This window comes from Capricornis sumatraensis, chromosome X, assembly GCF_032405125.1.
Source record: "Capricornis sumatraensis isolate serow.1 chromosome X, serow.2, whole genome shotgun sequence".
NCBI lineage: Eukaryota > Metazoa > Chordata > Mammalia > Artiodactyla > Bovidae > Capricornis > Capricornis sumatraensis.
The window spans coordinates 81,303,767-81,320,692 of record NC_091092.1 but is presented as its reverse complement, the minus strand read 5'-3'; the positions used below and the strand labels follow the sequence as shown (position 1 = coordinate 81,320,692).

At 36.3% G+C, this 16,926-nt stretch overlaps 1 protein-coding gene across 1 annotated transcript in view; it reads right to left on the bottom strand.

Annotated features, from left to right (window-relative positions):
• Positions 1-16,926, bottom strand: part of OPHN1 (oligophrenin 1) — a 594,204-nt gene that overhangs the window by 429,881 nt on the left and 147,397 nt on the right. The window lies entirely within an intron of this gene.

Here is a 16,926-nt window from a genome sequence, read left to right as displayed (position 1 = left end):
GATCTTCAGTCAAATCTCCAACTTTGTTACTCTAAGAGAGGTTCTTAGGCCACCAGTATCATCATCATTTGGGAGCTTAATGGAAATACACATTCCCAGGTCACACCCCAGACTTGCTGAATCAGAAACTGCATTTTTATATAACCCCTAGGGGATTCACATGCTCTTTAGAGTTTGAAGAGCACTGCTCTCACCAACTAAAGTAACACATTAAGACCATATTCTAGGAAATATCAAGCTTCTTATAATTTTTGTTCCCCCTTTCTTATTTCTTCTTTCACTCCTTAGTTTCACAATCCCCCAACTTCATATCTATCAGATATACAAGCTACAGAAAATTTTTGCTCTCACCCTAACAGAAAGAGAGACAATACAAACAACAGTACCTATCCCTTTCAGTGAAAATCTATCATGGTTAGACTATCATGGTTAAATACAATAAAACATGCTCAAGCATTTGTTTGAAACAGATAAACCTGCAAAGAGTTTTATCATCTTTTTGTCTATGTCCTGTTTTCAGAAGTTCTTATTTTCATTATTTAGAACCTTGATCCTTTGAACACATCAATGGCAATAATAACAACAAAAAAAATACTTCACAGAGATTGGAGGCTGCAGACCAGGTTACCATGCCTTTTCAAATTTCCACATTTTAGAATCACGTTTCCACTTCAAATCTAGGCCACATAAATATGAGAGGAGTATGCATACACTGCCTTCCACATTTCATCAGCAAAGAGAAAACAAAACTGGTTCCATATCTGAAAACCTTTTCTTTGGCCTCTTTGGCCAGCAGCAAAAAAAAAAAAAAAAAAAAAAGGCAACCCCAGAAGTTCCCATGCACTCTGCTTGACTCTGGGAAATTAAATATAATATTCATTATATTGCTCTTTCATAAATACCAGGATTTCATAAATTGAGCTAAGCTAAGTACAGTTACAAATGACTTCTCATTTAGAATTATATGAACACTTCAAAAACCTCAAATATTATAATTTTCAACATTTACAGTATTTTGTAAGTAAAGGCATGGAGTGAGAAAGGAGTTACATTCATTCCCCTTTTCATTATTTGCACCAACACTCTTCTCCAGATTTCTGGGACTTCAAAATCACTACACTTACATCTGCACAGAGCTTGAAAATGTTTATGAAAGGCTTTGCACAAATACCTTTCATTTACCTTCCCCAAGTATCTAAAGATTGGTATTACCATCCTCACCTTATAAACAAACCCAGAAAATGAGACAATGCAGCAAGTCACATGCACAAAAATACAAACATAAATTAACAGCTCTTCATGAAAACAGTGTTTCATTTATTTGGACTCTGTATTAAGGGAAGTGCCAGGAAAGATTCATATTTTAGATAAAACTGTTGGGGAATTTCTTGACTACACAGAATCAACAGATAACTTAGAAAGGCTTGTCATGGAAAGGACATTTATTTTCTTATCATTCTGAAGTTCACTGTATCATGCAGACCATGTAAACTCACCCTTATATCCTCCCTGATATTTCCCCATCCCCACCCAAAGAGCCACTCTCTCATAATTTTTCAAACTATCTTTGTTGGTTCTCTCTCCATCAACTACTTATTTATTCATGTGTCTTCTATAATGTTTTACCCTCATCTTTTTCTAATTCATTTAAGAATGTAGTTGAATAGTGCCTATGAGGCAATTGAAGTTTTATGGGAATGAGGTAGAACATAAATGGGATTGATTAGTTAATAATTAATTCATGTTACACAGATTACAATTTGGTTATCACTATACTTTTCTACAGAATTATACAGAATATCTTCTTTTATTTCTAGCTTGTTTAAGTCTGCACAATGTCTTAGTAATTTATTAACCTGTAATTCATTCTTTTTGTTGAAAAGTGGTATCACATTGCATAAATATACCGTAATTCATTTATTCACCTATTCAGGGACATTTGCAATGTTTTTAGCTTTTCATTGAATAAAAACTGTTATAAATGCTCATGTAAAAGTCTTTCTGGTTCATATGCTTTCACTTCTCCCAAGGAGTGCCCTCTAGGAGTGCAGTGAATAGTTAATTGGTAAGTGCCTATTAATTAAAATAAACAAGAAAAGGTCAAACTGTCTTCCAAAACAACTGTACCATTTTGTGTTCCTATTAACAACATATGAGAATTTCAGCTGATCCACATACTTTCCAGCATCTGGTTACTTCTGCACGTTAACTTTAGTTATTCTAATGGGTATATAGTGGTTTTTAACAAGTTTTACTTTGCATTTTCCTGATGATTAATGGTGCTGAGTATCTTATCATATACTTATTGGGCATTTGTCATATTTTTTGCATGAAGGATCTGTTCAAACTTTTGCCTGTTTTATAACTATGTTGCTTGTTTTATTATTGAGCTATAATATTTCTTTATATATTCTAGATATGTTTTTTGTATAAATAAATATATATATATATATCTCAGATACTATCTAAATTAACTAAAGTTTTAATAATCTGAGGACTGTCTATTGAAGAAAAATGAGTGAATTTTGATTTTAAAAACCAATGAACTTTTGGTATATCAAGTTACCCTAATCAAATCACCTTCTTTCCAGCTCTGTAATAACCACTGAAAACCAACAGCCTCATAACTATAGTACCTATGAAATCAACAGTTTAGCAGCCACTGGAGAAGGCAGAAGGGTGTTAGAGGTTCACAAGGCCCCACTCTCAGAAAATTATCACTATTTGTCCAGTTTGACAGATACAGAAACCTCCATTCTTAGAGTTTATCTTTGCTTGCCTTAGCCCAAAGTTTATTCTCTGTAAGCAATGCTGCCATTGGAGCATTTATCAAAAACAATCATCTGAAATCATTTAAGACTATGATGACCTAGGGCAATGTACAAATTGGAGTTATAAAGAGATGGACCAAAACACTTAAATAAATGGGGGAGGGTGACAGATTAGAGAATGACATGTCCACAGGGGTCTTAATAAAGATTCAAACTCTTCCTAGAATCTAGAAAGACACATTCATGCAAAGAAACATATGCACACTCTGGGTTGTGTGTTTGCCCATGAAAGAATTCCCTTTCTCTTCTGCCTGAATTTGAGGCCCCATATAAGCAGGAAGAGAGTGGTAAGGCAGAGCTGTAAATTTACTGGCTGAATATTTAAGAAATGCCTCAACACATACAGAAAGCCCTTCAGCAAAGCTTGGAGACTTACAGGTTCAAATTATTTCATAAATTCACTGCCCAATCATTAGCTGAACACTAAGCTAACCTATCAAAGGCTTCAATGGCTTCACACAACAAAAACTACGGACTTTAACACAGAAATAGTCCAGGAGTTCAAAACACAAACAAACAACAACAGTCACTTACAACAAACCCTGAGGATTGGGATATGATCTAACTTTCAGAGTTGTCACACTATGTTATTTTTCTTATATGATATTATACATGTTTCAATGCCATTCTCCCAAATCATCCCACCCTCTCCCTCTCCCACAGAGTCCAAAAGACTGTTCTATACATCTGTGTCTCTTTTGCTCTCTCGCATACAGGGTTATCGTTACCATCTTTCTAAATTCCATATATATGTGTTAGTATACTGTATTGGTATTTTTCTTTCTGGCTTACTTCACTCTGTATAATCGGCTCCAGTTTCATCCACCTCATTAGAACTGAATTAAATGTATCCTTTTTTAATGGCTGAGTAATACTCCATTGTGTATATGTACCACAGCTTTCTTATTCATTCATTTGCTGATGGCCATCTAGGTTGCTTCCATGTCCTGGCTATTATAAACAGTGCTGCAATGAACATTGGGGTACATGTGTCTCTTTCATTTCTGGTTTCCTCTAATGACTTTAAAAAGATAATTACCATGAATAAAAAGAAGTAAATGTATGTGGGAATTGGGATTTTATCAACAAGCAAGGGTAATATTTTGTAGGAGGTGAAAGCTAGAATGAAGTTTCTGCATGAAACACACTGGCCTAAAATGTTGCAGGGAATACAGCAGACAGTCAGTCTAACACTAAGGTAAAATTAATAGTAATCAAGAACCACAAGCTTTTGTTGGTTGAGGTTCAAATTTGTACTTTGCAAATAGGTGAAAAGAAATTAATTTTAAAACTGATCATGAACCCGCACCAGCAAGCTCTAAGATGTAAAAGGATAACTGCCCCATTAAAGATGCCTCCAGAATCCAGGGTACATGAGGAAATTTCAAAGATCTCCCACCCAGGAGAATTCAATAGTCAAAAATTACAACTGATACTGGGAAAGTAACATAAGAGCCAAAATAAATCAGAATACTATTTTCTGAGAGAATTAGAATTACAGTACAATCTAAAAGGTATTTTAATAAGTATATTTATAATATTCAGACATAAAGTAAAAAATAAAATCTATGTGTATATTATCTCAGAAGGGACAATAATCAAACATACCATTTAATAATAACCAATATAAATAATAAAATGAAGTATTAATTTTAACATGATAAGAGAAAATAACAATCAACCTACTGATACTGAACTGGAAAACAGACCTGAGAATATCACCCCCAGAACAGCATAGAAAAATAAGCATAAAGAAAATATAAAAGACAATGAAAGAGGCAGAAAGACAAGAGGCCCTAATAGGAATAACAAAAGAAGAGAGCAAAAGAGATGGGGGTAGAGGTCAGCAAAATGACAGGCTGTGAAACTCCAGGATCTTAGTCCACCAGAGGAACTTCAAAACAAACAAACAAACGAAAACAACCAGAAGCTGTCTAAACCAACTGTGTAGGAGCTCTGGGAAACAGTCAAAGGTTTATTACAACCAAGCAAAGGCTGAACCAAGAAAAATTCATATTAATTAGAAGCCCTACCTACAGCGGTCAAAGTAGAGAAAGAAATAAAAGTTATCCAAATTGGAAGGGAAGAAGAACAATTCTCACTATTTGAGGAGAACATGATATATGAATAACTCTAAATGTCCACCAAAAAACAATTAGAATTAATAAATTCAGGAAGGTTACAGGATACAAGATTAACATACAAAAGTGTTTCTATACACTAATAATGCAACATCAGAAAGGGAAAGTTAAGAATATATCACTTAAAATTTCATCAAAGAGTAAAATATCTAGGAATAACCTTAACCAATGAACAGAAAGACCAATTCTCTGAAAACTATAAAACACTCATGAAGGAAATTAATGATACAAAGAAATGAAAAGATAACCTGTACCCCTGAATTGAAAGAATACTGTTAAAACAGCCATAATACCCAAAGCTATCTACAGACAATGCAATCATTTTCAAAATGCCCATGACATTTTTCACAGAACTAGAGCAAACAATCCTGAAATTCTTAGGGAAACACTGAAAACCCCAATTGACAAGGCAATCTTCAGGGAAAAAAAAGACAAAAATCTAGACATGTGAAAAATCCCAAACTTTGAACTATATGACAAAGCTACAGTAATCAAAACAGTACAGTACTGGCACAAAGACAGACACACAGATCATTGGAACTGAATAGAGAACCCAGAAATAAAGTCATGCACCTATTAGTCAACTAGTCTACTACAACAAAGGAAAAAAAGAATATACAATTGAGAAAAGACAGTCTCTTCAGTAAGTGGTGCTGGGAAAACCAGACAGCTCCATGTAAAAGAATAAGATTAGAACATTCTTCACACTATATATACAAATGCACTCAAAATGGATTAAATATGTAAATGTAATACTTGAAAACATAAAACTCCTTGAAGAGAATATAAGTGGAACAGTCTGACATAAATGGTAGCAATATTTTTTACTCTGTCTCCTAAGACAAAAGGAACAAAGAAAAATAAACAAATGGGACCTAATTAAAATTCAAAGCTTTTGCATAGCAAAGGAAACCACTGACAAAATAAAAAGACAACTTACTGAATGTGAGAAAATATTTACAAATGGTGTACCTGGCAAGGGGATAGTATCTAAAATATATAAACTGTTCACACAATTCAATATCCAAAAATTCCTAAACAGCCAAATTAAATGGGCAGAAGACCTGAACAGACACTTTTTCAAAGAAGGTACAGAGATGGCTAACAGGCACATGTAAAGATGATTAACATTGCTAATTAGTAGAGAAATACAAATCCAAACAATAATATTACCTTATCCCTGTCAGAATGGCTACAAATATATACAAATAACAAATATTGGAGAGGATGCAGAGAAAAGGGAACCCTTGTACACTGTCGATAGGAATGTAAATTGGCACAGCCACTATGAAAAACAGTATGGAGGTGCCTCAAAAAACTAAAAATAGAATTACCACATGACCCAGTAATTCCGCTTCTGGGTATATATCTGGAAGGAACTAAAATACCAACTCAAAAAGATATATGCACAACAAAGGTATGGAAGCATCTAAGTGGCCATCAACAACCTAACCTATACAGATGATATGGTAGGTATAAAAATACATATATACAATGAAATATTATTCAGTCATAAGAAATAAATTATGCCATTTGCAGCAATGAGGATGAACCTAGGCGATATGCTTAATGAAATAACTCAGACAGAGAAGACAAATACTGTATGCTACCACTTATACATGGAATGTAAAAAATAAAGTGAATATACAGTAAAACAGAATCAGATTCACAGTTATAGAAAACATACTAGTGGTTACCAGTGGGAACAGGGAAAGCTGGAGAGGCCCATTAGAGGCATGATATGAAGAGATAAACGCTAATATGTATAAAATAGGTAAATAACAGGATACTGTATATTATATAATACAAGGAATTACAGCCACGATCTTATGATAACTTTTAGTGGTGTACAACCTAAAAATTAAAAAAAAAAAAAAATTGAATCACTATGCAGTATACCTGAAACTAATATAATATTGTAAATCAACTGTACTTCAATAGAAAATTTAAAAATAAACATGAAAACTCAACAGAATTCCTATATGTCAAAAATAAACTATTATAAAATATAATTTAAAAGGATTGATTATAACAACTAAAAGAATAAGCTACCTTAAAATACATCTAAGGAAAGATGTGCATGAATTTCATGAAAAAAAAAAATTTAACAATATTGAAAGGCATAAATTCCCCCTAATTGGGGAAATAATTATCCATTTCCAAACATGGGAAAACATGATATAATAAGGGGTCAGTCTATAAGCTTAATGCAATTATAATCAGTAGATCTTTAATAGAACTTGATAAATGCATTCATTCAATAGAGAAGTCCCAAACCAAGAACAGTCAGGAGAATATTTAAGAACAAGTTAGTCAGACTCTCCCTATCAATAGGCTAGACTTGTTACAAGCTATAATAATTAAGACGGTATAAGTACAAGGAGAGGCAAGTAACTAGATAGAGTAGAAATAGAAATCCCAGAAACAGATCCACATATATATGGGAAAACAGTATAAGACACAGAGGACACAACAAACCAGTGCAAAAAGGATATGTTATTACATAAAATATATTAGGACAATTGTCTATCCATACAAAAATTTAGATACCTATTCACATCGTACACAAAAATAAAACTAGATGGATTCTAACCTAAATGTGGAGAGCAAAACTTTAACACATGTAAAAAAAAAAGAGGAGGATCTTCAAGACAGCAGAGGAGTAGGATGTGGAGATCAATTTCCCCCAACAAATATATCAAAAATACATCTGCATGTGAAACAACTCCTACAGAACACCTACTGAATGCTGGCAGAAGACCCCAGACTTTCAAAAAGGCAAGCTAATCTCCACACAATGGAGTAGGGCAAAAGAAATAAGAAACAAAATACAAAGGAATCAGGATGGGACCTGCACCCCTGGGAGGGAACTGTGAAGGAGGAAAAATTTCTGACACTTGGAAAACCCCTCATGGAGGAGCTTCAGAACCTCAGAGGAGAGTGCAGTAACATGTGCAGAAGGTAAAGCAGAGAGAATTCTGCACAGAGATCAGTGCCAAAGTAGTATTCCCCACTCTGAAATGACTATCTGCATGCACACCAGGGCTGGTGGGGACTGGGTCCTGAGGCTCAAGCTTCAGAGGTGAGACCTCAGGGAGAAGACTGAGGTTGACTGCCATAAAGACTGTCTGAGTGGGTATTATGAAACAGCTCAGAGTGCTCAAAAAAGTCTGGGGGTGCCAGAGATGCAAGAGATCTCAACGCCAGGTAGGCAAGAAGGGCGGGTCAGCCAGGGATGTTCTAACTCTGTGCACTCACAGATGGTAGGGCACTGCTTTCCGGAGTGCCAGATGTGGGGTGACCCATGGCTGTGGGCTCTGACCTAGAGGTGGGAGCAACAGCCCTGCCACTGCCACTGAGTGGTGAGCAAGTGCAGGTCACTGCCCATACCCTCCTAGGAGCCTGTGCAGCCTGACATTGCTGAGGGACCCATGACCTGGGGCCAGTTCCCCTGGGAAAGCACACAACCCATTCTAGTCTGTAGCAAATTCCTGCAGGCCTCTACCAAAACAGGCATTCCTCCCACACATCCCACATGTGTCCACCATATTCTTCCCTCTCCCTGGTCCAAGTGAGCAAGTAAGCTTTAATCAGCCACTGCATTAGCCCCCTTTTGTCTGGGTAGGGGAGGAAACAGACACCAGAGGACAACATACAAAAAGAGACTATGCCAAAACCTAAGCTAACAACAAGGAGCTGTATGACCAAATAACAGAAAGGGATTTTACCTGTGTAGCCACAAGAGTAGCAGATTAAATCTCTGCAATTTGCTTCCTAACCCTGCATGTGTGAATCGTCAGAAAAAAGAATGAGGGTTCCCACACTGAGGCTGTGGACATTGGGGGCAATTATGGACTTAGCAACTACAATCGGGACTAAGGTCAAATCTGAGTCTGAGCTGGTCCCAAGGTGCTCACAGCAGGTCCAGAGACTTTCCTAGAAATACTGGAGGACTTCTGAGAAGGCAGATTAGCTGGAGATCACTGTGGTGGTGAGGACACTGACAACAGAGGCAACAGGAAAATATTCTTACTACCACTTTGGTGGTGGTTTAGTCGCTAAGTCCTGTCTGAGTTTTGTGACCCCATGGACTGTAGCCTGCCGGGCTCCTCTGTCCATTGGATTTTTCAGGCAAGAATACTGGAGTGGATTGCCATTTCCTGCTCCAGGGGATCTTCCCAACCCAGGAATCAAACCCAGGTCTCCCACATTGCAGGCAGACTCTTTACCAACTGAGCTATGAGGGAAGCCCACTACATATACACCTTTTTGTTCATTTTGTTTCATTGTTCTTTTGTTGTATTATTCTTTAATTTTTATTATTTACCATTTCAGTTTTTATGCTTTTATTTTTAAATAAATTTACTTTATTTCCTAACTCCACAGTGTATTTATTACACTGCATTTTTTCCTTGCTTTTGGTTTTTTCCTTATTTTTGTCTATTTTAACTATAGTTCATGCTTTGCTATCTTTAATTCTTTGATGTTTTACACTTTTTTCCTTTTGTTTTCATCTCTCTTTTATTTCTATATTTTTCCTTATCATTGTATTGATGGCTTTGTTTTATGCTTTCCTTGCAATTTTTTAGTTGGCTTTCTGCATTTCTTTACATTTCAGTTTTTTTTGCTACTTTAGTTTTTAGTGTTTGTTTCATTTATGGGTTTCCTTATTGGCTTGATTGCTCTCTTCTCTTTTGTTTCCCCTTTTGTGCTTTTCCTCTTCTCTTTTTTTTTTCAGTTCATGTCTTTTACTGAGTGTGAGTATGTGAACTTCTTTCTGTGCTTTTGTCTGTTTAGTTTTACTTTTACCACTTCTCCTGGAGTTTTGTCTGTTCGTTCTTTTTTGTTTCTTTCTTTTTCATTCTCTTCTGTGTCATGTGGCTGGTGGGATTTACCCCAGAGATGTACTAATTCTTCAATATACAAAACTTAATACATGTGATACACCACATTAACAAAGTGAAATATAAAAACCATATGATCCTATCCACAGATGCAGCTAAAAGCTCTTGACAAAATTCAATGCACATATATGATAAAAAGTCAACAGAAAATTGGTGCAGAAGGAACTTACCTCAACATATTAAAGGCCACATATGACAAAATCACAGCAAACATTATTCTCAATGTTGAAAAACTGAAAGCATTTCCTCTAAGATCAGGAACAGCCAAGGGTGCCCACTCTTGCCACTATCATTGAACATAGTTTTGGAAGTCCAAGCCATGGCAATCAGAGAAGAAACAGAAATAAAAGGAATACAGATTGGAAAAGAAGAAGTAAAACTCAAAATATTTGCAGATAACATGATACAATACATAGAAAACCCTAAAGAAGCCACCAGAAAATAGAGCTGATCAATGACTATAGTAAGGTTGTAGGATATAGAATTAATACATAGTGTATTTCTATACACTAACAATGAAAAATCAGAAAGAGAAACTAAGACAGCAATCTCATTCAAAATTACAACAAAAAGAATAAAATACCTAGGAATAAACCTACCTAAAGAGACAAAAGACCTGCATGCAGAAAACTGTAAGATACTGATGAAAAAAATCAAAGACAACCTAAACGGAGAAATACACCTTGTTCTTGGATTGGAAGAATCAATATCACGTAAATGACTATACCACCCAGAGCAATCTACAGATTCAATACAATTCCTATCAAATGGACAATGGCATTTTTCAGAGAACCACAATAAAAAATTTTACAATTTGTATGAAAACAGAAAGTCACCAAATAGCCAAAGCAATGTTGAAAAAGAAAAACAGAGCTGGAGGAATCAAGCTTCCTGACTTCAGGCTATACTACAAAGCTACATTCATCAAGACATCAAGTCATCAAGACAGTATGTACCAGCTAGATTCAGAAAAGGCAGAGGAACCAGAGATCAAATTCCCAACATTTGCTGGATCATAGAGAAGTCAAGGGAATTCTACAAAAACATGTACTTCTGCTTCATCAGCTACAGCCTTTGACTGTGTAGATCACAACAAACTGTGACCAATTCTTACAGAGATTGCAATACCAGACCATCTTACCTGTCTCCTGAGAAACTTGTATGCTAGTTAAGAAGCAACAGGTAGAACCAAACATGGAAAAACAGACTGGTTCAAAATTGGGAAAGGAATATGACAAGGCTGCATACTGTCACCCTGATTATTTAACTTCTATGTAGAGTATATCATATAAAATGCCAGGCTCAATGAAGCACAGGGTGGAATCAAGATTGCTGAGAGAAATATCAATAACCACAGATATGCAGATGATACCACTCTAATGGCAGAAAGTGAAGAGGAACCAAAGAGCCTTTTGATGAGGGTGAAAGAGGAGAGTGAAAAAGCTGGCTTAAAACTCAGCATTCAAAACTCTAAGATTATGGTATCTAGTCCTATCATTTCTTGTCAAATAGAAGGGGAAAAAGTATAAACAGTGACAGATTTTATTTTCTTGGGCTCCAAAATTACTGCAGATGGTATCTGCTGCCATGAGATTAAAAGACACTTGCTTCTTGGAAGGAAAGCTATGACAAAACTATAGAGCATATTAAAAAGCAGAAACATCACTTTTCCAATACATGTCTATAGACTCAAAGGTATAGTTTTTCCAGGAGTCATTTACAGATATGAAAGATATATAGAAAATGTGGAGCATTAGAGAATTGATGCTTTCCAACTGTGGTGCTGGATAAGACTCCTCTGAGTCCCCTGGACAGCAAGGAGATCAAACCATTCAATCCTGAAGGAAATCAACCCTGAATATTCATGGAAAGACTGATGCTGAAGTTGAAGCTCCAGCACTCTGGCCACCTGAAGCAAAGAGCTGAGTCATTGGAAAACACACTGAGAGTGGGAAATATTGAAGGCAAAAGGAGAAGGGAGCGGCTGAGGATGAAATGGTTAGATAGCATCACTGACTGAATGGACCTGAACTTTAGCAAACTCCGGAAGATAGGGAAGGACAGGAAAACTTGGCATGCTGCAATCCCTGGGGTCACAAAGAGTCAGATATGCCTTAGTGACTGAACAACAACGACAAGGAAGACAGGTCCTATTTCACTGTAACCTGGGAGCTTTGCCTAGGCCCCTAGTTAAATCTTAATTGCCTGCTTATCATAGAGATAAGAAAAGTTTCATTTTTTTCCTTCCTTTGGACAAAGGGAATTAACTAATTCATGGCCACCCCAATTGCTAGATGCACTTTGGTTAAACTCTGTACAGCAAATAGTGCTGTCAAGTCATTTTACTTGAGGTCAGTTTATGGTTTATCTTGGAACATCTACATAATGGATTATATTTGGTTAGCTATTTAATAGAGTTAAGATTTTTTTCTATCATTGCAGTCTTCTTGGACTGCTTGTCACTTGCAACCCAGTTTGGTTTAATGCTTTGTTGTGGTTCAGTCACTCAGTCATGTCCAACTCTTTGTGACCCAATGGATGCAAGGCTTCCCTGTCCATCATCTCCCAGACTTCACTCACAGTCAAGTGCATTGAGTCAATGATGCCATCCAACCATCTCATCCTCTGTTGTTCCCTTCTCCTCTTCCCTTCAATCTTTCCCACCACCAGGGTCTTTTCTAATGAGTTGACCACCTTTGCATCAGACAGCCAAAGTATTGGAGCTTGAGCTTCAGCATTAGTCCTTCCAATAAATATTCAGGGTTGATTTTCTTTAGGATTGACTGGTTAGGGACTCTCAAGAGTCTTCTCCAAAACCACAGTCTGAAAGCATCAATTCTTTGGTGCTCAGCCTTCTTCATGGTCCAACTCTTCTTTATGGTTTAATGCTTATTTAATCATAAAATGGTTTTCTTTCTTTTCTACATCTATGAAAATACTTCCTGGATTGGTAGAAATTTTTATTTTTTAATTTTCCCCAATAACATTCATAACAGTTGTATTTTCATTATATAAAAAGAAAAGGGATTATATATATGTGTATATATATATGTATGTATCTCAATGTTAAAACATCTAAATATCTAAAAGGAATAAAGCTAAGTAAAAAAATTAAGTTCAATGGTACTTGTTGTATGATGCCACTTGAGAAAAAAAATATATATAAAGTAATCCTAGACATATGTGTGTATACCCCAGAAATATATATGAATGTATTTCATATATATATATATATATATATATATATATATATATATATATATATATGTACACATATCTCACACAATTCAGGGTTGTGGTTCCTTTTATTGAATACTGGTAATAGGGTTAAAAGCATATTTCACTATCTCTGTAATGTTTTGTTGAGAGAAAGAGAGCAATGAAGCAAACATGACAAAGTGTTCATCTTCAGGGATAAATCCAAAAATCTTTTTTCTATATGACTCTTTGTGCTTTTAAATTTGCATCAATAGTATGAGTAGTGATGATACTAATAAAACAAGTAACTGGGTTTCCCCTGAGCTCTTGTGCTCTTTCTAAAGCAGAGTTTTTTCCCTCAAGTTTCCTATATAATGTTTGTGGCAGCAGTTGGCAGTTCAGCACTCACTAACAGCCAAGGTTAGGGACATAGAGAAAACCAAAGAAAATGTGAAAACTTGGCACCCAAAATGTTGCCTGATGTTGTCAGTACTTTTTCACTCACTGTGACTTTTGGGAGTTGTTCTGAATTCCAAGTTCGGAGTGATGCCATCTGGGGGATTTCTACCTTTGTAATCCTTTATTGCAGTTATCACCAACAATACTAAGAACGTGGCTATAGGCCAGGGAAAGGTTATACTGCTTATGTATTTAATCTGCCCCCTAGAACACAAAGAGTCCTGGGTCCTGCTTAGACTCATTAACATTTGAAAAGCTTTTCTTTCTTCAAATTTGCTGAGTACTACGCCTTTCCTGATTCCCAAGGGAAAACTCCAATTCTGCTTGGCAAAGCCTCTGCAAAAGATTCAGTTTTTGAGAAAACAAAGGAGGAGAATTCTGGGCCAAAGAGGATAGAGGGGAAATCTTTATAACCACTCCAATATTTTTCCTACTCTAATTTTTCATTTGTAGAATTTATTTTAAGCAGAAAGATTAACGTTTCAAACCATAAGAACATAGGCTGTTGCTATACCTATATACATATCTACAGGAGGTAAAGTGAACAGATTCTGCTGCCTGAATGCAGGGACAATAGCAAATGTCCCTTGGGGTCCAATGTGTTTCTTTACCACAGGAAGACAGTTTCTTCAGAGACTGACTACTCTATCAATCAGCTAGTTTCCAGTCTATTCAAACTTACAGAGAAAGGAACCAAAATGCTGCAGCTTCAAGTTCACACTCTAGCCCCTGTTAAAGTAATATTACAATACATATATATAATGGTGACCAAGAAATGCATATAAATACTACATATAATGTAATACTATACAGCTAACAATATTGGTACTTCAAAGCATCTATATACGTGTACACACATACACACTCACAACCTATATATTAAAGGGCTATGATAAAATATAGAAAATGAGCACCATCACACTGACAGCAACTCATCACACAAAAAGTAACTCTTTATCCATTGGATCATAGAAAAAGCAACAGAGTTCCAGGAAAACATCTACTTCTGTTTTATTGACTATGACAAAGCCTTTAACTGTTTGGATCATGACACACTGTGAAAAATTCTTCGAGATGGGAATACCAGGCCATCTCACCTGCCCCATGAAAATCTGTATACAGGTCAAGAAGCAACAGTTAGAACTGGACATGAAACAATGAACTGGTTCAAAATTGGGAAAGGAGTACGTCAAGGCAATATATTGTTACCCTGTTTATTTAACTTTTATGCAGAGTACATAATGTGAAACAACAGGCTGGATGAGGCACAAGCCGGAATCAAGATTGCTGGGAGAAATACAACAACCTCTGATATGCAGATAATACCACCCTTATGACAGAAAGTGAGGAATTAAAGAGCCTCTTGATGAAAGTGAAAGAGGAGAGTGAAAAAGCTGGCTTAAAACTCAACATTCAAATAACAAAGATCATGGCATCTGGTCCCATCACTTCATGGCAAATAGATGGGTAGACAATGGAAACCATGACAGACTTTATTTTCTTGGGCTCCAGAATTACTGCAGATGCTGACTGCAGCCATGAAATTAAAAAGATGCTTGCTCCTTGGAAGAAAAGCTATGATGAATCTAGACAACATATCAAAGAGCAGAGACATTACTTTGCTGGCAAAGATCTGTCTAGACAAAGCTACGGTTTTTCCAGTAGTCATGTATGGATGTAAGAGTTGCACTATGAAGAAAGCTGAGCACCAAAGAATTGATACTTCTGAACTGTGGTGTTGGAGAAGCCTCTTGAGAGTCCTTTGGCCTACAAGGAGATCCAACCAGTCCATCCTAAAGGAAATCAGTCCTGAATATTCATTGGAAGGACTGATGCTGAAGCTGAAGCTCTAGTACTTTGGCCCCCTGTTGAGAAGAACTGACTTATTGAAAAAGATCCTGAGGCTGGAAAAGATTGAAGGCACGAGGAGAAGGGGACAACAGAGGATGTTGTCATCCGACTCAACGGACATGAGTTTGAGCAAGCTCCAGGAGCTGGTGATGGATAGGGAAGCCTGGAGTGCTGGGGTCACAAAGAGTCAGAAAGGATTGAGCAACTGAACTGACTGAACCTACCGAACTCTATATCAGAAAACAAGTATCATTAATTTCAGGCTTATCTCTCACTTGTAAGAGCCTCTAATCATACTCTAAGGCCCAATTTTGACAGGGAAATTTTCCCTAATTCAGCTGTCATTTTCTACTTCAGTCCAATACAATCCAATAAATCTTAATCTGATATTGACACTGATAGTTAAGCCATACCAGAAAGATACTTACTTCTCTAATTCTTAAAGTTCACTAGGGAAAAAGTTCTTATAGCTTTTAATAATCACTAAATTTCACACCTTAGCACATACTAAACAAACAGATGAAATTTAAAAGGATATTTTAAAGATTTTTTGGTAAAACAGCTTATTTTAAAATGAAAAGATTGAAGTATAGGAAGAAAGCATGATTTCCCCTAAATCAAAAACATAATTAGTGTAGTATCATAGCTAAATTTTAACAGACTCTAGCTAATGATAAGACAAGTCACAATTGTGTGCTTTTCTTGGTGAAGAGGTAGAAGAGTGCAATAAAATGCTCTTAACACCCTTAATAAACACCATTCCTCGTCTATCTCTCCTATTGGATTTTGATATACTTGAATTTTTATTTAGTCATGGATTTCAGTGTAGTTGGATTTTTATATAATTGGTTTTTAATGTTGGATTTCAATGTCTGTATTCCAATAGAGTTGGAAAATAGATTGCTAACTTATTCTATCACTACTTGTAAAACATTTAGGGACTAAGTGAGATAACATATACAGTTTCTCAGAATATATGCTCAAAAAATTGTAGTTCCCTTTGTTCACAGTGATGTCTTACATATGCATACAGGCTTAATATCAGTAGTCTACAAAGGGACATTGATACCAGGCAGAACCCTGTGGGGCTCCTGGGCACAAAAGCAGCATTCCTTTGTCCCTCATTTCTTTGATTACAGAAAATGGGCTTCATATAGCCTCCATGACCTATCCTGAATTCCAAGGGACAGGTTCAAACAGTAGGAGTAGGGAAGGAGTTCAAACAGCAGGGAAGGTAGGAGATGTGAGACAAAGGAAGAACAGTCAAGAGAAACAATAGTGCCCACCAAAATTAGACTTGCAGAGAAACTATCCATGAGAAAGACCTGAGGACTAGCAAAAAATATCTTCTGCAACTAAAGATGAAAAGAAAGAACCACAAGGAGATGGATAAGAGGGGCAGAGACAGGTATACTCAAGACACAAAACCCTGGGTAGGTTACCAACAATTGGGAGGATAACTAAATTACAGAGGTTCTCCCCAAGAAGCAAGGGATCCTAATCTCATGTCAGGCTCCCTAACCCAGGTGTTCTGCATGGGAA